This window comes from Mus musculus, chromosome 12 (assembly GCF_000001635.26).
Source record: "Mus musculus strain C57BL/6J chromosome 12, GRCm38.p6 C57BL/6J".
NCBI classification, from domain to species: Eukaryota; Metazoa; Chordata; class Mammalia; order Rodentia; family Muridae; genus Mus; species Mus musculus.
In genome coordinates, this window is record NC_000078.6 from 66,244,410 (window position 1) to 66,270,578 (window position 26,169).

Below are 26,169 nucleotides of genomic sequence, written 5' to 3' on the forward strand. Positions count from 1 at the left end.
GATTTAGAAATTTACCTTTTCTATTGCATTTGTATCTATTTCTACTGTAGTTGCAACTGTCCGTTCCCAACCCATCACTGAGTGCTGGATTCTCTGTAATTATTACAATTTTGTAATAATTAGAAAATTCTCTGCATCTGTAATTATTACAATTTTGTTTTATTGTACAGTAATGTATAACTACAAATAATTCAAAACTAACAAAGTGGATGTAACAATGTAGACAAAATGTAAATGTGATGTGAAAAGAAAATGAATTAAATTTGTTTGACTTAATTAAAAATAATAAAAAAGAAATAAAATTTAAAACATGATATATAGGTTGGTAAATATACGACTCATCTATTTCAGAAAGAAGTTTCAAGAACCATTTTCTGATAGCATGATACATTATGTATCATATATTATATATAATAAATGTGTAATAGAATATTATACAATATTGATATTATTAATGCAATTTTACCTAGTTAACCTAAAATACAGAAACTTCTGATTTTTATGGTAATAATTTATAATTCAGCATCTTAAACTGGGCAGACTTTTGCCAACTACATCTTGCTTTTATTCAAGGTGAAAAGCCATCTGTACTGGAAAAAAAATTTTAAGTAGGGGAAATAAGTAATTCTTGCTTAGTTTTTATTATTTAAAATGCAAGAAAAGGAATCCCTTCCTTTTCTTAGAATAGGGAAAATGAGAATGGTGATCAAACGTTGAAATCTTAGTACCAGAAATAAATGTTTGGAGAAATGTCGCCTTAAGGAAATACCCTGTATAAATATTTGTCTTGTGAGACTTGGAGTAAGGGTAGTCGAATAGCAAAAGGAAGAGCTGTCATAGGAATTCTAAATGGGGATCTGACCATAGGATAACTGAGGAAGAATACACCCAAGGGAGTAGTAGATACTTGATTTTCAAAGCCACCTGTGGGCAGACATAGGGAACTTATAATAAACAAAAACTGATGGAATGTGCATACAAGAATGTTACCCTAATTAAAAGCAATGGGCACACTTGTATATTTCAGGAAGATGCCATCTAAATAGCTAACTTGGCTACAGTTCATTTCCAATGTTCTGTCTCAATAACATGAGCAGCAGTGATCTGAACATAACCTTCCTTTGGAATATTTTAATGAGGCATAGTAAAGTAATATTCCTGATGTTTATATCTATGTCTGATTTGTCCTGCCTGCTACATGGCCTTGGGCTATAGGCTGACAATAAATAAAATGGGGAGGGGAGAGCTAAGGGGATGTGACAGAGAAAATAATAATCAGGCACTTGTAAGCATGGAAAGAAAAGATAACACTGCAACTGCCGGCAATTTTGTATCCCAGCCACTGAGTATTGGCTAAAACCTTCCATTGAAATTCTGCCCCGCACCATTTTCCTTGTGAGCAAGGCCATTCATCAGTTCTTTCATGCTGGTTCAATTAATGCTATAGTGCTCTGAGGCAATGTAGCATCAGCACTGGTGAAGAATTTCAATTCTGTAAACAGGCCTGTAAATATGCCGCTGTGGATAAATTGGCCATCAGGGTGATAGAGAGTAGCGAAGGAAACTGTGTGATTACAGAGAGTTTTAGTGAGCTGGGAAGCTGCGGAGCCATTCCTGTGAGCAAGAACCATGGTTCGGCCTTCTCTGCTTAGCTGGTGCTTTCCCTCTTTCCATGTTAGCTATCTGTTCCCAAGAAATTCTACTAACTGGTTTCTATTTCTTGCTTAGTCACTTTTGGAATAACCCTGATTCAGATTTTTGGTAGAACCAAACCTAACTTGCCTGTGTACTCCTTTTCTTTCCTTTTTTAAATTTAATTAATTATTTTGTTTATTTACATTCCATCTGTTGCCCCTCCTCCTTGACTCTGAGAGGGTCCTCCCCTCTACCACCAGCCCCAACACAGCATCTCCCTTCCCTGGGGTCTCAAGTTTCTCCAGAATTAAGGGAAAACATATTTCATAATATAAAAACCCTTTCCTTTAATATAATAGTGTTCTCAAAAACTTTCAGTGGTTATAGTTCAGGTATTTTAGCAAAGGAAATTTAGCAAAGGAAATAACCACAAACACAAATTTTCTGGTTCTCTTTTAGATGTGTCAACTATTATAAAATCTGTTTTGTGATATATATATATGTGTGTGTGTGTGTGTGTGTGTGTGTGTGTGTGTGTGTGTGTACACACACACACACACACACACACACATCAAAAACACAAAACAGATTTTACAATCTGTTCACACACACACATACAACACACACATACGTTTGGAAGAATGTGCATTTGGGGATTTTGGGTTTGGAAAGCAGTGGAATGATTTACGTGAGGCTGAGTGGGCCATCCTAGTAGGAATGTGGAAGACTTTGTGGCTGAGAGAGTGATTCGAACTATGGAAGCCTTGGTGTGGAAGTTTCAAAGGAGAAGAATTTTAGTATGTGGCCAAAAGACTGCTTTTGTGATATTTTGCTGAAGAATGCTTTTTGCCATTGTCTGAGGACTCTACCTGAGTCTAATAGGAAGAGACTCAGATTAATTGCATTGACAAAGGAAGTCTCAGAAACATCCAGCATAGCCTTTTTTTTTTTTTTTTTTTTTTTTTTTTTTTTTTGGTTTAATCGCATGAAGAGCAGTTTCTTGAAGTATAGCAAGCTTAGAAAGAAAAAATACAAAATGTATATTTCAAGTATTAAAGGGGCACCAGAAAGTAAAATGAAGCTGAGTCCTATGTTCAAGGAGATAAACAGATTCAGAGAGAGGTGACCTCAAAGCAAGAGTCACCGTGCTAAGGTTATTGATTATGCTTTTGCACTTGAACCGGGGACTTGGTTATTGTTTTCATTTGGACTTTTAATCTGAAATGAACTACAGTCCAGAAATAGAGATCAAAACTGTGATCCACATCTTGAGGCTGGAAGACACTGGCTCCAGGTCTTGAGGAATAGTGACCGTGAAAAGCTTAGGTCCAGGCATGATGGTACATGCTTTAATCCCAGGAGACAGAGGCAAGCAGATCTCTGATTTTAAGGCCTGCCTGGGACAGAGAAATTCTGAGTAGATAAAAGCTTAAAAGTCCAGACGTGATGGTACGTGACTTTGATTCCACCATTCAAGAGAAAAAGCCATGCAGATCTCTGAGTTCAAGGTCAATCTACAAAGCAAGTTCTAGGATGGCCAAGCTTAGGCAACGAAGGAATTGGAAAATAAAAAGCTTGTGTTAATAGAATAGAGGATCATGTTCCAGCCCCAGCAAGCAGCAGAATTCAGCAGCTTTAGACCTATGGCTCTGGCTTTAGAGTCCAGAATAGAAGGGACTATGGGGACAACTGATGCTGGTTAGCTGGAAATTAGTGGTGATTAAGATGATACCAGCATCACTGAGGTGAAATCTTCTGGGAAGTATTTTCTGAGAGCACAAAGAAGCTGCATTCCAGAGATAACCAAGGTTGTACCTTGTGCTGCAGCTGGACTTAGTAATGGATAAGGGTTGTCGAGGTGGTACTGGTTTTGAAGGCATAAAGGGGTCATGGAGAGCAGCTGAGCCTTGCCACTGGGAAAGGCCAAGGAAGGCCATTGGTGAAAGTACAGTCTCAGTTGCAGTTAACAACCCAGAACTGAGAAGACCATGAGGCTTGGCACCATGAAGATAGCCTATGAGAGATTGTTAGTGAAGCCTAGTTGCAAAGGAAGACTCCAGAGAATTAGAGATGCCAGTACCATAGGATGACCACCAAAAACAGCAGCAGCAGTGGGATGGAGTCAACCAGTGCCTAGAGTGTTACAGATGGCAGAGTTGGAAAGATGACCCAAGCATTTTGGGGAAGCCCAGAAGATTGTGTGTGGATCCCAAATATTGGAAAAAGAAGCTGTGACATTGAAGTTGTCTAGAAGACCCCAAGATGTTAAAGCTATGGGATACCTGCCAAGAAAAACTACTAACAGGGAGTGCAACCAGCCCAGGAGAAAGAAATGTGTTGCAGTCGACAAAGATGAAAAAATTCGGTGATCTGAAGAGCACTTCAGACATGGAGATGCAGAGTTTGGTGTTTGGCCAGCTGGTTTTTGGCCTTATTTGATCCACCTCACTTTTTATGTTTTGGAAAGATAATGTATATTCTGTGATGTCTAAGGTATATGATCTGCTGTTTTATTTTGGCATTTTAGGGGATTACAGTTAAGTGATTGAATGATGAATCTCAAAAAAAAGACTTTGGACTTTTAACATTGTTGACACGGCGATAGACTATGGTGAGTTCTGGAATTGGACTAAACGTATTTTGCATTGTGCTGTGTTTAAGTATGGCCCCCATAGACTCATGTGTTTGGATGAGGCTATGGAAGCCAGAGAGTAGAATGTAGTGGTTTAAGTATACTTGACCCATAGGGAATGGTATTGTTAGGAGGTCTGGCCTTGTTGGAGGAAGTGTATCACTGAGGGAGTGGGCTTTGAGAGCCTCCTTCTGGCCACGTGGGATTGTGTCTTCTCCCGCCTGCCTTTGAATCAAGATATAGAGATCTCAGCTCCTCCAGTGTCATGACTGCCTGGACACTGCCATGTTTCCTGCCATGAGGATAATGGCCTGAATAATTAAACCTGTAAGCTATCCCCAATTGAATGTTGTATGTTGTAAGAGTTGCCTTGGTCATGGTGTCTCTTCACAGTAATGTAAACCATAACTAGGAATGTGTGCATGTGTGTGTGTGTGTGTGTGTGTGTGTGTGTGTGTAACTTTATGTTCAATAAAATGAATAGTTTAAGTGTTTTCACCTAGGGTTAGAGATCTGTCTAATGGGTTGAGCTTGTGGACTGTCTTATACAAAACCAGAATTCCGTTTCCAGCATCCATGTTGCATGCCTAACCACTGGCTGCAACTCCAGCACTGAAGAGTATGATGTCAGTGATCTCCAAAGGCACTCACATACATATACACATACCCACACACATACAACAACACATAACTTAAAATAAAATAAATCATGAGGCTGGAGAGAGGACTCAATAGTGAAGTAGACTGGCTGTTTTTCTAAAGGATTCAGTTTGATTCCCAGCGCCCACGTGGCAGCTAGCAATCATCTGTAGCTCCAATCCCAGGGAATCCAGCATCTTCTTCAGGCTTCTGAGGGCTCCAAGCACACACAGTGCATAGACATATATGCAAGCAAAACACCCACACATATAATATTATTTAACTAATAAAGTGATAAATATTTTTAAAATAGAAAGAGTAATAAGGAATGCAAACATCTCTACCATTTATTTTAGCAATTCCTTTGACAAGGTACTGCAGCCTTTATTTCAAGTATTGTTTTCTAAACCAAAACACACAGCAAAGCATATTTTGTGCTGAAGAGCATAGACTGAAACCATAAAGCAGATTTCCTCTGTCATTTCTGCCCACTCATCATTCAGCAGCTTTTCTCACTACCAGTCTCCTTGAGGTTAGAACACACACACACACACACACACACACACACACACACACACACACAACCTGTCTAAAATACAACACACTTCATGGATTACCCATGCAATCATTTGCTAAGAGGTGAGCAGAGAAATCAACCACTGATTTACCTGTAAACAGCTTATTTGGGCGGAGGTGGGTTAATATTGTCTGTAAAATGCATCTTTTAAGTATAAATCTCACTTTTAAAAGTAAATTTGATTAAAGTGTCTTTGGGGTGCACACTGACTCCTTAGAGAAATATTTGGAAGAGTTAAATATATAAATCCCTTCATTTTTTTAACTAATGGGGTATGCAAAAAAGTGTTTCAATGCAGGGAGCTTGAAATGGCAAACTATACTTGAAATGTGAGGATAACATACCGCAACATGGATGGAAGCATGTTCCCTTTCACATACTAACAACAGGCAGCCAGTGTCTACCATTTTAATATACTTATCAGACCTGCAATTAGAGTTTTGTTGTTATTGGTGTAGAGGTGTGGGGGTGGTGGTGAGAGAGAAACAGACACACAGTGGAAGACAGAAAGACAGTTTGAAAAGGTTGCTCTCCTCCACTACCCCCCCACATCTCCCCCACTCCTCCCCCTCCCCACCATGTGTGTATGTACATGTGCAGATATGTGTGTTTCTGCATTTTGACACAGGATCTTCTTATGTAGCCCAAGCTGATATTAAACTCATGATCATGCCTCCATGCTCCTGGTGCTGGAACGACAGGCATATACCACCACACTTGGCTTACACCTGCATGTGTTTTACACAGAATGGACACAAATGCAGTTTTATCTTCATACACAGTAGAGGTACTTATGGTATGGTTAGGTCCAATTTTCCATAGCCCTTGTTCAGGTGCAGATAAGAAGAGCTTGAGATTGGTGATTTTGAAAATGGGATCACACATTTATTATTAAGATGTTTGAATCCCTGTATTTTGTTTTGCATTTTCAAAATACCTAATTCTCAGTGATAACTAACCCCATAGATTATGCTGTCCCAACTGAAGCAGGCTATAAAGTGACTGGGGATTAAGGATTTGGATTAAAGTCCCAATTCTTGCACTCACTAGCAGTTAAGAATATAATTAATTAATAAAGGATAACTTACTTAGATTTACATGCCCCAAGCTCTAGCTACTGTTGCAGTTTTAGTTAATTAGGAATATTAAGGGTCGTGCCAGGTAAACTTGGGAGATTTAACAAGATCCTGAAACACAGAGAACATGACAAACTTCAGTGTTTTAAATGTGTAGTGAATCTTAGTCCTGTGACCAATGAATAACATCGCCAAAACACTGACTTACCTTGCCATTAATATCATAATCAAGTTTGACATCCTCTCATAATAAAATTAATGCCATTTCCAAGATGTAATATGTTTTTAACTTTAAAAAATGAAGTTTTTTTTTTAATTTTTAAAAATTTTTCATTAGGTATTTTCCTCGTTTATATTTCCAATGCTATCCCAAAAGTCCCCCATACCCACCCACCCCACTCCCCTACCCCCCCACTCCCCCTTTTCGGCCCTGGCATTCCCCTGTACTGGGGCATATATAGTTTGCAAGTCCAATGGGCCTCTCTTTCCAGTGATGGCTGACTAGGCTACCTTTTGATACATATGCAGCTAAAGACAAGAGCTCCGGGGTACTGGTTAGTTCATATTGTTGTTCCACCTATAGGGTTGCAGTTCCCTTTTACCCAAGGAGCTAAAGGGAACTGCAACCCTATAGGTGGAAAAATGAAGTTTTTAAGTCAGTTGTGGTGACAAATACCTTTCATCTCAGCACGCTAGAGACCTAGGCAAGCAAATCTCTTTGAGCTCAAGACCAGCACAGTTTACATATTGAGTAGTTGTAGGCCAGCCAGAGCTATACAATGATACCATGTTTAAAAAAGAGAAGTACAAATTTTTTCAAAAAGAAATAAAATTTCAAATAAATGCTGTGAGAGTCTCTTGAACATCACTGAGTGAACAGGGTTTGCAATTTGAGATCTTTAATGTGCCTTCATTAGAACATAACCTGCCTGTTTGTTTTAATATTGCCTACAACTGTTGACCTATTTCAGAAATAATATGAAGCTGTGACACAGACAACATAGTTCTCACAACTGAGAGTGTTTGTTATTCTGAAAATTCTGCTGACCCTATATGTGTAACATGGTTTAAACCAAGTAAATTTATCAGAACTTTGGTTTCCTCAAAGTTCTGTTGTTGGTAGGTTCTTTTTGTCTGGATGACATCAAGGAATTCGCATACAACATTCTAGAAACAGAACAAAACGTCTCTCTTCCTTCAATGCTAATATTTCCTCCACAGTCTTTCTTCATGCTGCTCAGCTCCCTAAGGTAAAATTTGATGGGCTGGAGAGACGGCTCAGGGTTAAGAGCACCTACAGCTCTTCCAGATGTCCTGAGTTCAATTCCCAGCAACCACATAGTGGCTCACAACCATCTGTAAAGGGATCCAATGCCCTCTTCTGGTATGTCTGAAGACAGCTACAGTGTATTCACAATATATATATATATATATATATATATATATATATATATATATAAAATAAAATCTTTAAAAATATTTAATTCACTCATTTTTATAAGCCCTCATCATGTGACCCACCAACATGTTTCATAAAACCTCCTACCAAATGCTCTGTCTTCCTCATGTATCTGCTCCTATTCTCAAGCCATCTATTGATGCCCTGTTACTACTAGAAGTCAGCATACACCGTGACAGCACAAACATACTGTCTTCTAGTCTGAGGTTTAATTCAGAATGTGATTCTAGCTGGCTGAAACTGTAATGTGAACATCTGCGTTCCACCTTGGGGACACTGTGGAAAAATCCATTTTCTTGACTTTTCCAGCTTTATTTTATGCTTCTTCATATTTCTGCCTGCAACCGAATCTTTCTCATACATGAGTCTCCTCTCTGAACTTTACCTCACATTTGTTTACTACAGAATGTTTACAAGGTGTGAGTATCTACCATGGTGGAGAAGTTCTTCCATTGAGTTTCAGAGTTTAGTAATCCATTAAGACAGAAACTTGGGCTCCCTGCGAACCATCCAGTTTGTATCTGTATTCCTTCCTAATACCGCCTGTCCACTAATGCTTTCATACATATCTTAAACTTTTCAGAGATTACGTGTTTACCTTGCTAAAGACTATTTATCAGCAGCTTTGCACTTTGCACAGAGAAACACTCATGCTCCTAACCGAGCTCTTCAAGGCTGTGTGCAATTTGGCCCTGCTTTCTCCAGTATCATCATCCACCCATTGTCATTTGGGATCACTACCTCCCAGAAAGGGTCTGGAGGGGCGTTTCTCTGCCTGATGCGTTTCTACTTTCGTATTAGTGAGCTTCACTCTTTTCACAAGTCTCATGCTTGATCTGTCACTTCTGTCTTAGCTTAAAGGCCATTTCTCAGAGAATCTTTCCCTCTTGACCAAACTTAAACGTCCCTCCAAGCATCCTGCTCTGTCAGTTAAGATATTTGATAAAGAAATTATTTTCTTTGCTCCCAGGGTTATTTGTTCATTTGTTTATTTATTCTGTGTCTCTTCTATATCAGAGTTTGAGAACTGAACCTTCACCTACCTGGTTGAGAGTGTCATGCCCACTGTTGAGTAAAATGAGGAACAGATATTCAGTTAACATAAGATGAGAAAGACAGGGAAACAGAAATGCTGACAATGATTATGGTAATGTGCTCCACCACTAGGGACCTCATTTAAAAAACAAACTGAGTAACTGATGTGATGGATTTTAGACACTGCAGTCTCCTTCACTGGTGGCTTCACCTTCAAGTTCAGGCACCTGCAGTCATCAATGGTTAGGCAATATTAAATCCCAAGTTCCAGATACTAGCAATTCAACTTCTGAGTCCTAACCGTATGTCCTGTTCCTATTGGAGCAGGAGCATCTTGCTGTCTGTGGAGCTCACCATGTGCACACCACCGACACATGTGTCACTTCACCTGGATTATCAGACCTGCTGGCATAGTATCATAGGGCTGTGTTCAAGTGACATTTATTTTATTTAATTATGGCCCAGTCTGGTAGAGTAGTAAATGGAGCCAGTTGGATGTGCCAAACAGAATCTATATAATGCTTTCTTGAAGTAAAATATGAAGACTCCCCACTTGAGAAGGAAAGAGAACACTGTAGGATAAAATTGCTGGGAAATTTAGTAAGGTATTATGAGAAAAAATACATTCATCTAACTTTTATTAACACTTGTTCTGCTTTATTACTAATTATTAATCTTTTGTGATTACTTTTTTTTTGATTTATAATTTTTTTCTTTCCATTTTTTATTAGGTATTTAGCTCATTTACATTTCCAATGCTATACCAAAAGTCCCCCATACCCACCCACCCCCACTCCCCTACCCGCCCACTCCCCCTTTTTGGCCCTGGCTTTCCCCTGTTCTGGGGAATATAAAGTTTGTGTGTCCAATGGGCCTCTCTTTCCAGTGATGGCCGACTAGGCCATCTTTTGATACATATGCAGCTAGAGTCAAGAGCTCCGGGGTACTGGTTAGTTCATAATGTTGATCCACCTATAGGGTTGCAGATCCCTTTAGCTCCTTGGGTACTTTCTCTAGCTCCTCCATTGGGAGCCCTGTGATCCATCCATTAGCTGACTGTGGGCATCCACTTCTGTGTTTGCTAGGCCCCGGCATAGTCTCACAAGAGACAGCTACATCTGGGTCCTTTCGATAAAATCTTGCTAGTGTATGCAATGGTGTCAGCGTTTGGATGCTGATTATGGGGTGGATCCCTGGATAAGGCAGTCTCTACATCGTCCATCCTTTCATCTCAGCTCCAAACTTTGTCTCTGTAACTCCTTCCAAGGGTGTTTTGTTCCCACTTCTAAGGAGGGGCATAGTGTCCACACTTCAGTCTTCATTTTTCTTGAGTTTCATGTGTTTAGGAAATTGTATCTTATATCTTGGGTATCCTAGGTTTTGGGCTAATATCCACTTATCAGTGAGTACATATTGTGTGAGTTCCTTTGTGAATGTGTTACCTCACTCAGGATGATGCCCTCCAGGTCCATCCATTTGGCTAGGAATTTCATAAATTCATTCTTTTTAATAGCTGAGTAGTACTCCATTGTGTAGATGTACCACATTTTCTGTATCCATTCCTCTGTTGAGGGGCATCTGGGTTCTTTCCAGCTTCTGGCTATTTTAAATAAGGCTGCTATGAACATAGTGGAGCATGTGTCCTTCTTACCAGTTGGGGAATCTTCTGGATATATGCCCAGGAGAGGTATTGCTGGATCCTCCGGTAGTACTATGTCCAATTTTCTGAGGAACCGCCAGACGGATTTCCAGAGTGGTTGTACAAGCCTGCAATCCCACCAACAATGGAGGAGTGTTCCTCTTTCTCCACATCCTCGCCAGCATCTGCTGTCACCTGAATTTTTGATCTTAGACATTCTGACTGGTGTGAGGTGGAATCTCAGGGTTGTTTTGATTTGCATTTCCCTGATGATTAAGGATGTTGAACGTTTTTTCAGGTGGTTCTCTGCCATTCGGTATTCCTCAGGTGAGAATTCTTTGTTCAGTTCTGAGCCCCATTTTTTAATGGGGTTATTTGATTTTCTGAAGTCCACCTTCTTGAGTTCTTTATATATGTTGGATATTAGTCCCCTATCTGATTTAGGATAGGTAAAGATCCTTTCCCAATCTGTTGGTGGTCTCTTTGTCTTATTGACGGTGTCTTTTGCCTTGCAGAAACTTTGGAGTTTCATTAGGTCCCATTTGTCAATTCTCGATCTTACAGCACAAGCCATTGCTGTTCTGTTCAGGAATTTTTCCCCTGTGCCCATATCTTCAAGGCTTTTCCCCACTTTCTCCTCTATAAGTTTCAGTGTCTCTGGTTTTATGTGAAGTTCTTTGATCCATTTAGATTTGACCTTAGTACAAGGAGATAAGTATGGATCAGTTCGCATTCTTCTACATGATAACAACCAGTTGTGCCAGCACCAATTGTTGAAAATGCTGTCTTTCTTCCACTGGATGGTTTTAGCTCCCTTGTCGAAGATCAAGTGACTATAGGTGTGTGGGTTCATTTCTGGGTCTTCAATTCTATTCCATTGGTCTACTTGTCTGTCTCTATACCAGTACCATGCAGTTTTTACCACAATTGCTCTGTAGTAAAGCTTTAGGTCAGGCATGGTGATTCCACCAGAGGTTCTTTTATCCTTGAGAAGAGTTTTTGCTATCCTATGTTTTTTGTTATTCCAGATGAATTTGCAAATTGCTCCTTCTAATTCGTTTAAGAATTGAGTTGGAATTTTGATGGGGATTGCATTGAATCTGTAGATTGCTTTTGGCAAGATAGCCATTTTTACAATGTTGATCCTGCCAATCCATGAGCATGGGAGATCTTTCCATCTTCTGAGATCTTCTTTAATTTCTTTCTTCAGAGACTTGAAGTTTTTATCATACAGATCTTTCACTTCCTTAGTTAGAGTCACTCCGAGATATTTTATATTATTTGTGACTATTGAGAAGGGTGTTGTTTCCCTAATTTCTTTCTCAGCCTGTTTATTCTTTGTGTAGAGAAAGGCCATTGACTTGTTTGAGTTAATTTTATATCCAGCTACTTCACCGAAGCTGTTTATCAGGTTTAGGAGTTCTCTGGTGGAATTTTTAGGGTCACTTATATATACTATCATATCATCTGCAAAAAGTGATATTTTGACTTCCTCCTTTCCAATTTGTATCCCCTTGATCTCCTTTTGTTGTCGAATTGCTCTGGCTAATACTTCAAGTACTATGTTGAAAAGGTAGGGAGAAAGTGAGCAGCCTTGTCTAGTCCCTGATTTTAGTGGGATTGCTTCCAGCTTCTCTCCATTTACTTTGATGTTGGCTACTGGTTTGCTGTAGATTGCTTTTATCATGTTTAGGTATGGGCCTTGAATTCCTGATCTTTCCAGAACTTTTATCATGAATGGGTGTTGGATCTTGTCAAATGCTTTTTCTGCATCTAACGAGATGATCATGTGGTTTTTGTCTTTGAGTTTGTTTATATAGTGGATTACATTGATGGATTTTCGTATATTAAACCATCCCTGCATCCCTGGAATAAAACCTACTTGGTCAGGATGGATGATTGCTTTAATGTGTTCTTGGATTCGGTTAGCGAGAATTTTATTGAGGATTTTTGCATCGATATTCATAAGAGAAATTGGTCTGAAGTTCTCTATCTTTGTTGGATCTTTCTGTGGTTTAGGTATCAGAGTAATAGTGGCTTCATAAAATGAGTTGGGTAGAGTACTTTCTACTTCTATCTTGTGAAAAAGTTTGTGCAGAACTGGAATTAGATCTTCTTTGAAGGTCTGATAGAACTCTGCACTAAACCCATCTGGTCCTGGGCTTTTTTTGGCTGGGAGACTATTTATAACTGCTTCTATTTCTTTAGGGGATATGGGACTGTTTAGAAGGTCAACTTGATCCTGATTCAACTTTGGTACCTGGTATCTTTCCAGAAATTTGTCCATTTCGTCCAGGTTTTCCAGTTTTGTTGAGTATAACCTTTTGTAGAAGGATCTGATGGTGTTTTGGATTTCTTCAGGATCTGTTGTTATGTCTCCCTTTTCAGTTTTGATTTTGTTAATTAGGATTTTGTCTCTGTGCCCTCTAGTGAGTCTAGCTAAGGGTTTATCTATCTTGTTGATTTTCTCAAAGAACCAACTCCTCGTTTGGTTAATTCTTTGAATAGTTCTTCTTGTTTCCACTTGGTTGATTTCACCCCTGAGTTTGATTATTTCCTGCCGTCTACTCCTCTTGGGTGAATTTGCTTCCTTTTTTTCTAGATCTTTTAGATGTGTTGTCAAGCTGCTAGTATGTGCTCTCTCCCGTTTCTTCATGGAGGCACTCAGAGCTATGAGTTTCCCTCTTAGAAATGCTTTCATTGTGTCCCAAAGGTTTGGGTACGTTGTGGCTTCATTTTCATTAAACTCTAAAAAGTCTTTAATTTCTTTCTTTATTCCTTCCTTGACCAAGGTATCATTGAGAAGAGTGTTGTTCAGTTTCCACGTGAGTGTTGGCTTCCTGTTATTTTTTTTGTTATTGAAGATCAGCCTTAGTGCATGGTGATCTGATAGGATACATGGGAAAATTTCAATATTTTTGAATCTGTTGAGGCCTGTTTTGTGACCTATTATGTGGTCAATTTTGGAGAAGGTACCATGAGGTGCTGAGAAGAAGCTATATCCTTTTGTTTTAGGATAAAATGTTCTGTAGATATCTGTCAGATCCATTTGTTTCATAACTTCTGTTAGTTTCAGTGTGTCCCTGTTTAGTTTCTGTTTCCATGATCTGTCCATTGGTGAAAGTGGTGTGTTGAAGTCTCCCACTATTATTGTGTGAGGTGCAATGTGTGCTTTGAGCTTTACTAAAGTTTCTTTAATGAATGTGGCTGCCCTTGTATTTGGAGCATAGATATTCAGAATTGAGAGTTCCTCTTGGAGGATTTTACCTTTGATGAGAACGAAGTGCCCCTCCTCGTCTTTTTTGATGACTTTGGGTTGGAAGTCAATCTTATCAGATATTAGGATGGCTACTCCAGCTTGTTTCTTCATACCATTTGCTTGGAAAATTGTTTTCCAGCCTTTTATTCTGAGGTAGTGTCTATCTTTTTCTCTGAGATGTGTCTCCTGTAAACAGCAAAATGTTGGGTCTTGTTTGTGTAGCCAGTTTGTTAGTCTATGTCTTTTTATTGGGGAGTTGAGACCATTGATGTTAAGAGATATTAAGGAAAAGTAATTGTTGTTTCCTGTTATGTTTGTTGTTAAAGTTGGCATTCTGTTCTTGTGGCTGTCTTCTTTTAGGTTTGTTGAGGGATTACCTTCTTGTTTTTTCTAGGGCATTGTTCCCGTTCTTGTATTGGTTTTTTTCTGTTATTAACCTTTGAAGGGCTGGATTCCTGGAGAGATAATGTGTGAATTTGGTTTTGTCGTGGAATACTTTGGTTTCTCCATCTATGGTAATTGAGAGTTTGGCTGGGTATAGTAGCCTGGGCTGGAATTTGTGTTCTCTTAGTGTCTGTATAACATCTGTCCAGGCTCTTCTGGCTTTCATAGTCTCTGGTGAAAAATCTGGTGTAATTCTGATAGGCTTGCCTTTGTATGTTACTTGACCTTTTTCCCTTACTGCTTTTAGTATTCTATCTTTATTTAGTGCATTTGTTGTTCTGATTATTATGTGTCGGGAGGAATTTCTTTTCTGGTCCAGTCTATTTGGAGTTCTGTAGGCTTCTTGTATGTTCATAGGCATCTCTTTCTTTAGATTTGGGAAGTTTTCTTCAATAATTTTGTTGAAGATGTTTGCTGGTCCTTTGAGTTGAAAATCTTCATTCTCATCCACTCCTATTATCCGTAGGTTTGGTCTTCTCATTGTGTCCTGGATTTCCTGGATATTTTGAGTTAGGATCTTTTTGCATTTTCCATTTTCTTTGATTGTTGTGCCAATGTTCTGTATGGAATCTTCTGCACCTGAGATTCTCTCTTCCATCTCTTGTATTCTGTTGCTGATGCTCAAATCTATGGTTCCAGATTTCTTTCCTAGGGTTTCTATCTCCAGGGTTGCCTCACTTTGAGTTTTCTTCATTGTGTCTACTTCCCTTTTTAGGTCTAGTATGGTTTTGTACATTTCCATCACCTGTTTGTATGTTTTTTTCCTCTTTTTCTGTAAGGACTTCTACCTGTTTGTTTTTTCCTATTTTTTTTTAAGGACTTGTAACTCTTTAGCAGTGTTCTCCTGTATTTCTTTAAGTGATTTATTAAAGTCCTTCTTGATGTCCTCTACCATCATCATGAGATATGCTTTTAAATCTAGGTCTAGGTTTTCGGGTGTGTTGGGGTGCCCTGGACTGGGCGAAGTGGGAGTGCTGGGTTCTGATGATGGTGAGTGGTCTTGGTTCCTGTTAGTAGGATTCCTACGTTTACCTTTCACCATCTGGTAATCTCTGGAATTAGTAGTTATAGTTGACTCTGTTTAGAGATTGTTCTTCTGGTGATTCTGTTACAGTCTCTCAGCAGACCTGGGAGACAGATTCTCTCCTCTGAGTTTCAGTGCTCAGAGCACTCTCTGCTGGCAAGCTCTCTTACAGGGAAGGTGCGCAGATATCTTGTTTTTGGACCTCCTCCTGTTCGAAGAAGAAGGCGCAAAACAGGGCCTCTCTCAGAAGCTGTGTTGCTTTGGCAGTTCCCAGAAGCTGTCAGCTTCTGTGGTGCAGACTCTCACCTATGCAGACTAATTTCCTAAGTTCCAGGGAGTCCTGGAACCAAGATGGCTACCGCTGCTCCTGAGGCTGAGGCCGCCTCCTGAGCCAGGCGGACACCTGTCCTCTGGTCTGGACGGTGGCCGGCTGTCTGCGGCCCGCCAAGGGTGCTGCCTCAGCGGCTCTGTGCTTCCGCCCCTCCCAGAAGCTGTCCGGTTCTCTGGCGCACCCTCTGACCTGTTCAGACTAATTTCCTAGGTCCTGCGGAGTCCCGGAACCCAGGTGTCGACCGCTGCTGCTTTGTGATTACTTTGTAACTTGAAGTTCATCATTGGTATATGCATAAGGGGTTTGTGTGTGTGTGTGTGTGTGTGTGTGTGTGTGTGTGTTGTGTGTGTGACTCATTATCATCTCCTATTTTGAGAATCCACTGAGGTTTGTAAACTGTATACCCCATGGATAAAGAGAAAATATTGTAATGAATTCCTAATAGATATTAGCTAGAATTCTCATATAATTACCTTGCCCAGTAGTACTAACCCTCTAATTTTATATTCAGTGATCTCAAAGAACCCAAGAGTACAGCTACAGGGTCAGTGTGGAATATAACAAGTGTTTTATGATCAGCATGTTAAGTAATTTGCAGAGATTATTTAATTTAAGCTCTATCTTTAATTTTACATAAGAAGAAGCTAGGACTTCAAGTGTTAAAGCAAGTAATAACTGATGGGTGTGAAAAAGAATTCATGAAAATCATGAGCTCTGTTCAAAAGCATACAGTTGCCATTGCAGAAAGAAGAGAAGGAAAACAATTGAGTAGTTAAGATGACAAGCAGGGAAACAAAAAACCAGCAAAAAACAAAAGCTATGCACTCAGGCAGAAGACTGTTAGATGAATGCTGATTGGGAAGTAAAATCCAGTCAGTCCTTACCTGGGTCCTGCCGTAAATATGAAAAACAAATTAGTAAAATGTGGTTTTACTTAATACTGACTTAAATGAAAATTCAGGAATGGATTACACTTGCCTAAACCAAAGCCTTTTCCAAAAACCAAATTAAAATGTCTTCATCTATAAACGGAATTTTCAAATAATGACAAGCAAGGGCAATCCTGAAGCAGAAGGTGTGAGTATAGCAGGCACAGGACTACCACAGTTAGAAAACACAGCCTCGAAAGCCAAAGGTTCTACAGCACAGAGCAACGTGCATATGCTCCTGGAGTGCATCGCTTGTCCAGCAAAGGATTCTCTTCACTTCTCCAGCCCAGTGCATCCGCAGCACCAGTGACTAGGTGCATGAGAAAGGAAGATACAAGCAGCCTGTACAGGCTGGAGAGATGGCTCAGAGGTTAAGAGCACTGACTGCTTTTCTGAAGGTCCTGAGTTCAAATCCGGGCAATCACATGGTGGCTCACGACCATCCATAGTGAGATCTGATGCCCTCTTCTGGTGTGTCTGAAGACAGCTACAGTGTACTTACATATAATAATAAATAAATCTTTGGGTTGGAGCGAGCAGGGCCGGAGTTCAATTTCCAATAACCACATGATGACTCACAACCATCTGTACAGCACAGTGTATTCATATACATAAAATAAATAAACAAATCTTTAAAAATACACAACAGTCAGAAACTGATGGGAGCGTCCCATTTGTTTTGAAAAGAGAGAACACACTGGGAAAATGAGAACAATGCAATGTTCATCTTTGCACTTACAATCATACTAAATATGACATTATTGATCATCTAAGCAAAGATGACTGAAAGACTGAGGAAAAATTATTGATGCCATGAAAAGTCATGCATTGTGCCTAGCAAAGCCTTCAGCTCTATATACAACTTGATTTTCTGGGAGCTATTGTACAGACAAGTAAATTACATATGACTTATAGAAAAGCTAAAAAGTTTTTTTCCATTAGATGTACAAATCACCATGCCAAGTAGCCACTCAACTGTCTTCCCTTCATTGTGAATGAAATCAATTTCGCTTCCATTTATGCATACATTTTAATGTTCCTGAAGTATTAATGTGCTTCTTCTTTGAATCTATTACAATCTATTTTTCATTTCTTCATTATGATTGAACATTCGTTCAAGTATAAGAGTCATATTGGAATTATATAATTCTGATTTTATAAATAACTATAGAAAGCTGACATTAGTTTACATTGACCTATTTTCTTTTTGTCAACACATCTCTCTCTCTCTCTCTCTCTCTCTCTCTCTCTCTCTCTCTCTTCCTCTGTGTGTCTCTGTGGTTTCTCGGTGTGTGTGCGTGTGTGTGAATGTGTTATAAAAGACAAAAGAACATTGCCATGACTTTATTCAGACTACTACAAACAGGAAAGATAGAGTTGGATTTCTTTGATAAGTTCAACTAAGATCACATTCTCATTAAGATTATTATGATCCTCATTTTATTTCTGAGATTGTTAGAAACTTCAGGCAACTGAAAGATTAGGTAAATTTCTCAAGATGAAAGGAAAAGTAGCAGCAGAGCTAACTACTGTGATTATTATTTTTTATTAATCATTTTATTTGTTTAGGTTTCAAATGTTATTGCTCTTCCCTGTCTCCCCTCCAGAAAGCTCCACCTGATCCTCCTCTCCTTTGCCTCTAAGAGAATGTTTCCCACCCACCAACCCACTTCCAAATCATCCTTCTAGCATCCTCCTTCTCTGGGGCATCAAGCCTCCACAGGACCAAGTGCCTCCCCTCTCACTGATACCAGGTGAGGTAGTCCTCTGCTGCAATCCTCTGCTACATCTGTAGCTAGAGCCCTGAACTGGCCCATATATACTTTTTGGTTGGTGGTTTAGTCCCTGGGAGATATGAGGGGTTTAGTTAATTGATACTGTCCCCCCCCATGGGGTTGCAATCTCCTTCAGTTCCTTCATCCCTTCCCCTAACTCTTCCATTCCTGGTCCCAGGCTCAGTCCAACGGTTGGCTATGAGTATCAATTTACCGCAGCTTAAAATTATCCAAGAGAGAAGCTCAGTTGAGAAATTATCTAGATTACTTTAAACTGTGAACCTGTCTGTGGCAAACTGTCTGGTTAATTAATGTCAGAGGGTCTAGCCCACTGTGGGCGGTACCATCCATAGTCAGTTGATCATAGAATGTATAAGGAAGCTAACTGAGCATAAGCCTGCCTGCAAGCCAGCAAGCAGCACACTCCATCATTCCTACCATGTTTTGTGGACTCTAAAGCAGCTTCTTAGGTCAAAGGTAAAACTGTGAGACGGCAAGCAGGCCTGCTTTCAAGTTCCTGCCTTGAATTCCTGCCTTGCATTCCATCAGTGATGAGTTGTGATCTGAAATCACAAACTGAATAAACTCTTTCCTCACCTGATCAGTTTTGATCAGTTATCACTGCACCAGAAGAAATGAAAACAGCATACACAAGGCTAAATTGTTGTCTTTAATTTTCCTGATTTTAATGATCATTCTGATATAATTTATAGTCTGCTCAGATAAGCAGAAATACTAAGAATAATATGGAATAATGAGTTTACTATTATTCTGAATATTGAGAAGGCCTGGGAGGAAGAGTCCTAAAGGAGATAATGAGGAATCAAATAAAAAGTGACTGACGCCACCAACCAAGGACAGTAAAAACATCTACTAAACAAAATGTGCTTTCTTCTGGCTCTGATCCAGAAGTGACTAAGTAAATAAAGCAGATTGAGGGAAGCTGGCGTAGTACTGAATGCAAAGTGAAGTCAGTTTGAATGAACTGAATCTCACAGGACAATGGAACCCACAAGGATCATTTAGAATCCAGGTCTGTTAGAGAATCATCACTCATGCCAATTAATAGAAGACCTTGCCTTTTAATACAGAGGCGAACATATGCCTTACCTAGGTCTCTGAAAGGGCAAAAGGGACCATTTATCAAAGGGTGTAAGAATATTGTCATTCTGTGGGGAGGTGAGCCAGGAGCCCATCCCAGCATTCAGCCACTATAAAGGTGACCTAGACATGAATAATGAGTGCTAATTGGGGCTTCTTCACTTAGGCCTTCTAAATAGCATGTAAATTTACCTTGTGATAACACATACTTTAGAAAACTATGAGAATCATAGTTCTAGCTTATGTGTAAAACAAAATAGCAATGCCCCACCTTTTCCCAGAGTGTTTCCGATTTAAACTTTGGAAGTAGAAAATTGACTTAGGGCTGGCGGCATGGCTCAGAGGATTAAGTCACTTGCTATCTAAGCCTGGAAACCTGAGTTCTATCACCCATTTTCACAAAAAGTTTGTCCATTCTTCACAAAGTTGTCCATTCTTCCATATGTATACCATGGCATTGGCAAATCCATATTCTTTTTTTTTAACTGGATATTTTACTTATTTACATTTCAAATGCTATTCCCTTTCCCAGTTTCCCCTCCAGAAACCCTCTATCCTGTCCTCCCCCCACCTGCTTCTATAAGGGTGCCCCCCCACTCTCACCTCACCTCCCTGACATTCCCCTACACTGGGGCAAACAGCCTTCACAGGACCAAGGGCCTCTCCTCCCATCCTCCCATTGATGCCTGACAGGGCCATCCTCTGCTTCATATGCAGCTGGAGCCATGCGTCCCTCCATGTGTACTCTTTGGTTGGTGGTTTAGTCCCTGGGAGCTCTGGAGGGTTCTGGTTAGATGATATTGTTGTTCTTCCTGTAGGGTGCCAAATTCCTTCAGCTCTATCAATCCTTTCTCTAACTCCTCAATTGGAGACACTGTGCTCAGTCCAGTGGTTGGCTGTGAGCTTCTGTCTCTGTATTTGTCAGGCTCTGGCAAAGCCTCTCAAAAGACAGCTATATTAGGCTCCTATCAGCAAGCACTTCTTGGTATCTGCAGTAGTGTATCGGTTTGGTATCTGTATATGGGATGGATCCCCATGTGAAGCAGTGTCTGGATGGCCTTTCCTTCAGTCTCTGCTCCACACATTGTCCTTGTATTTCCTTTAGACAGAAGTAATAGTGGGTTAAAAATTTTGAGAAGGGTGGGTGGCCCCATACCCCAACCAGGGGCCTTGACTATATAGTCTTGAATATAGTCTCTACAGGTTCTCCCTCCCCTTTGTTAGGCATTTCAGCTAATCTCATCCCTGTAGGGTTCTGGGAGCTTCTTCCTTTCCTGGCATCCCCCAGTTCTCCATCTTCCATTGCTATATACCTCTGTTCAAATTCCTGACCCTCTGTATATCATTGTTCCCGTCTCCCTCCAACCCCCCGCCCCTGCCCTCCTCTCTTCCTCCCAAGTCCCTCCCACTCTCTACATCCCATGACTATTCTGTTCCCCCTTCTAAGAAGGACTGAAGCATCCACACTTTGGTCTTCCTTCTTCTTGAGCTTCATGTGGTCTGTGGATTGTGTCTTGGGTATTGTATTTTGAGCTAATATCCACTTATCAGTGAGCGCATGCCATGTGTATTCTTTTGTGGCTGGGTTACCTCACTCAGGATGATATTTTCTAGTTCCATCCATTTGCCTAAGAATTTCATGAAGTCATTGTTTTTAATAGCTGATTATTACTCCACTTTGTAAATGTACCACATTTTCTGTATCCATTCCTCTGCTGAAGGCCATCTGAGTTCTTTCCAGCTTCTGGTTATTATAAATAAGGCTGCTATGAACATAGGGGAGCATGTGTCCTGCAAATCATATTCATACCACACACACACACACACACACACACACACACACACAAACACCTACACACAGAGAAATACACACGCACAAGCACACACATTAATACAATATTAAAATAATAAAATATAAAATTTAACATATATTAATATCACATTATATTAATATTAAATCAATTTAGAAATAGCCATAAAGTTGCCTGGCTGTAATCCTAGCACTTGAAGAGGTTAAGGCAGGAAATTCAGGATTTCAAGGTCATTTTTGGCTACATAGTATTACCCTCTGGTAATACTAGACAAAGAGAATGAGGAAGAGAAAAAAACTTAGCAATAGTCTTTAATGTCTCTCTCATCATTAGTAAAGCTATAACTGGTGTAAAGGAATCATGGTATTTGTCAAGATAGCAGATTTAAAGCACTGCAGGACTTCAGTTAGGAGGTTGAATCATACTTTAAAAGCAATCTCTCACCAAAATATAATTAAATTCTCTTATTATCTTATTATATGAATGACATGTTTCTAGTTAAAATGAAAATAAAGAAAACTCTAAGAGTTAAAAAACAGAAGCATGCAAACAGCAAACTGGAACTGAAGAACATCGCTAGATTGTTAGCAAAATAAAAGGGGTAGATTTCCCAGGAGCACTCAAAAGAGAATCTTTGAAAAATCTGAGGGTAAAGCAAATTTAGAGAGATCAGTGAACAAGCCCTACACTCCTGGTCTCTAGTGACAAAAGAGAAGTCAAATCTGTGACAGTAGCAACTGAAGTAACTGCCAAAACCTGCTAAGTCTCTACTGGAAAAAGATAGCCAGCATAGGTCTTGATGTATCAGAGAGTAAGCTAAGCAAGATATAAACTCAGAATTACAAATGTTAATCAAAAAGTTTAAGGTATCATAAAATAGAAATGGAAGCAAAACCAAAAAAAAAAATTAAATGTAAATTAGAAGTATAAAGAATGACTCTAATCTTGAAATAATTAATTGTAAAATAAAAATTACATACATATAGATATGCATGAAAAAACAAAATGGCAATAAAGACTGAGTAGTTATTTCAACAAAAAGGAGCATTGCTTCTAAAAGTTAAAAATTCAAAGCATAGTGAAAGTAATGTGCTGAAAATGGAAATACAGACACTATTCACATGACAGAAAAACAGAGACAGGAAACTGAAGAAAAATTAAGATACATAATGAGTCCAGCAAACCAAGCCATCTGGGTTTCAAACTAAAAGACCAGTTAGACCTATAAAAGTGATAGCTAAATGAGCTATATCTCTACAAACACATACAGATGAAGATACAGCAATCAGAATAAAAGAGAGAACCCAAAATGTCTTAAAGTCTATTGCTGTGAAGAGACACCATGACCAAGACAACTCTTATAAAGCAATACAATTGTGGCTGCCTTGTAGTTCAGAAGTTTAATCCATTATCATCACGGGGACAAACAATGTGGCTTGCAGACAGACATAGCTCCAGAGAGGTAGCTGAGAATTCCATATAATGATCTGCAAGCAGCAAGACTAGATAGTGAGCCACTAGGCTTGGCTGGAGCATCTTAAACCTCAAAGCCCACACTACACCCAAGTGACACACTTCCTCCAACAAGGCCACACCTACTCCAACAAGGTTACACCTCCAATCATGCCACTCCCTATGAGTCTATGGGGCCATTTTCATTCAGATGATCACATTGGTACTTGTGACATAAAATATGAAGATAGATAAAAACAAGATTAAAAACAAAGAGAATGGTTCAAAACATTTATATCAACAACATAAGAACAAACTCAAACAAAAATACCATACACACCACAGATATGTTGTACTATAATTAGTACATGTACTCATATACATAGGTATATAGATATACATATATATTATGTAAGTTTCCAAGAAACATAGGAACGCAGTATGTCTCCATAATCACTAAGCTATTAATAGTTTAAAATACTCATGCACATACCACTCACACAAACACATACACAGAACACAAGAAATTCAAATACTTGAAAAGTAAATCTAACAAAGCTGACTAGGATATTATTTGTAATACAAGGTTTTTTTGTAGTAAGAAAGAGTGAAAAAATTTTCTAAATCAACATATGAGGGGAGAATATCCTACTAACCAGAATGATAACAGCATTACCATTTACAAACTTTCCTCAGCAAGTATTAAAAATTATAAAATAATCAAAGTATATTTATATTTTTTCCCAGAAACACAAAACTGTTTTATGAGGACAAAATTGTTTTCATGTAATATTATATCATTTATATATTACTATAGATAAAAACTAAAGCTCAGCCTATGCATTTCATATACTCATTTCCAACTAGTAATTTGAAAGAAGCATAAATAATCCGATCCTTAGGCAAATTGAATACAATTTAAATGTCTATGATCCATAAGAAGAGTTTCCATTATAAAGACCAGAAATATCTTTAAAGACGTAGTTAGAGGCAATTTCTTAAAATTCAGGACTAATATAAGGTTATTTTTCACCACTATACTTTTTATTCAAATTTTATTTAAGTTCTTATTGTATTAAGGGCAGTAACATGTTAAAAATGAGTATTAGAAACAAAAGGATAAAAAATAATTAAAGTAGGAAATGATTGTTTATGCCAAAAAGTTAAGAGAATTAAATGTTTAGTAATAAAGAGAATCAAACTGCTAGATTTGATCAAAGGCCACATTAAAATTAACTGTTTTTTGAGATAAATCCTCCCATGTAGATCATTCTTCCTTTAGATAGTTCTTCCTATGTCTGTCTCTGAATTCATTATATCCCTGCTTCATGCTGCAAATTCTCATGATGTCTTACGCTTAAAATGGATTTTTAACGTCTCATCTTTTCATTACCAACAAAAAAAGGACAAATCTAAGAATAAATCTTTTTAAAGACATGTAAAAACAATAATTAAAAATTTATTAAAATATATTAAGACTCTCCAAAGGAGACCTACTGAGTGTAGAGATCTCTACTTTGTAAGAAGGGTCAGTGAACTTCCGGTACTCTTCAGATTACAAGCGTACGTAAGATGAAGACCATGCCAGTATTTTAAAGTGCACCCGAAACAGGATATATATTTAGGAGCTTTATACCAAGAAATTTGCTGCTATCCTGTGGCAGGAAAAATATATCAAGTTTCTGTTGGATTCCTTTTTCAAAAAAAACAAAAAAACAAAAAAACAAAAACAAAACAAAACAAGACTTCTTATGTCTTTAGATTTTGAAGGTGAAAGGCGATAAAAGCATCTGCACGCTGCTTTAAGCAGTTGTGTAAGATAATGAGATTTGCTTTAAAAGCTTTTGTTGTGGCTATTTTGCCACTGGTATTGACTGCGCAGAAGCCCTCTTACCGTTTTGAAGCTCTATTACATTTTTCACCTGTCACCTTGATGATATTTCTTGCCCACACCTGAGACCACTTGTCTTTCTAGCAATGACCTTGTTGTGAGTAGTGTTTGCACTCAATGTGCAGATGCCCATGTTTTGCCTATTTAAGTTACAGCTCGAAGAGGAAGACTTCCCGTTTTCCCGCCTTTGAATCCAGAAGCTGGCAAGCAGAATCAGCCATGCAGACCCGTTGGGACCCCTTCTGGAATGTGGGGAAATCCACCTGGTGCCAAGCAACCCTCAAAGATGCTAGTCATCAAAAACATTTCCAAAGAGGATTCTGCTGCTGCCTTTTCTTCTGCTTTCACCTCCTCAGGATCCCAGCATGCAAATGGGAACAAAGTGTCAACTATGGCCACGATGTCTAAGCCGGCACCACCTCCCTCTCAGAGTCCCTCCAGTATTACCCCTCCGATTGAGATCAGCTCCTCTTGCCTGACCAAATTGACCCGATGAGCCAGGCAGAAAGAGTGAGTTCCTGAAGACTCTGAAGGATGAACGAAATGGAGACTGTAACAAGCTGGAGGGGTTAAGATAGGAGGGCAGCCACACACCCAATCCAAAGGAAAGTGGAGAACAAGGTTGTCTTTCTCTAACGCGGTAGAAGGAGAGTTCCTGTCATGCTCTCTGGAAGCAGAGCACAGGTTATTAAAAGCAATGGGATGGCAGGAATACCCAGAAAATGATGGGAGTTGCCTTCCACTCACATAGGATGAACTCCGGGAGTTCCACGTGAGAACGGAGCAGTTACGGAGAAACGGGTGTGGCAAGAATGGCTTCTTACAAAGCTGTACTTCCAGCCTGTTCTCCCCACGGAGAAGTACTTGCACTGCCATGTGAGGGCTCAGATAGGTAAATAAGCAGCTGAGAGACACCAGACACTGATACCTGGAAGTAGAAATATAAATGCTCACCGACGACCGGCCCTACTGTGCTCAGCCTTGTGTTCAGAGAATACAAACTGTTCTTTTCCTTTTCTTAGGCTGTTGAATACTTCATACACAAAGGAAATAATCATATCCCAAAGAGAGAGCCATTGTCTTGCTTAGCTTTTGTTGTCCTTCCCTGATATCTGCTTAATAGACATTGGTGTGGTGGGATTTTTTTTTTTTAAGCACCCACACAGTACCTGTGGGGCTGTGCACAAGTGGAAGCTGTCAGGGCAGAGATGCAGGGAGGAGACGCTGCTCTGCTCAACAGCTTCCACTACCAGCCCTTGGGCACTCACCCCTGTGCTCAAGTAGTCATTGTCAATGACAAACTGACTGTTGAAGTTATAATTGTATTAATGCTAATAACTTGGATATAGTATTTTATTTTTGGCTTCTGGGGTAACAGCCCTTAGCCAAGCATATGGGGTCATTTCTGGGGTTTTTGTGTATGTTTTTTTTTCTTTCTTTTGGATACAGCTTTAAAATAT

General features: G+C 39.3%; 1 pseudogene; it reads left to right on the forward strand.

Annotated features, from left to right (window-relative positions):
* On the forward strand, positions 24,856-25,844 carry Gm2915 (predicted gene 2915; annotated as a pseudogene).
* The last annotated feature ends 325 nt before the right edge of the window (positions 25,845-26,169 follow it).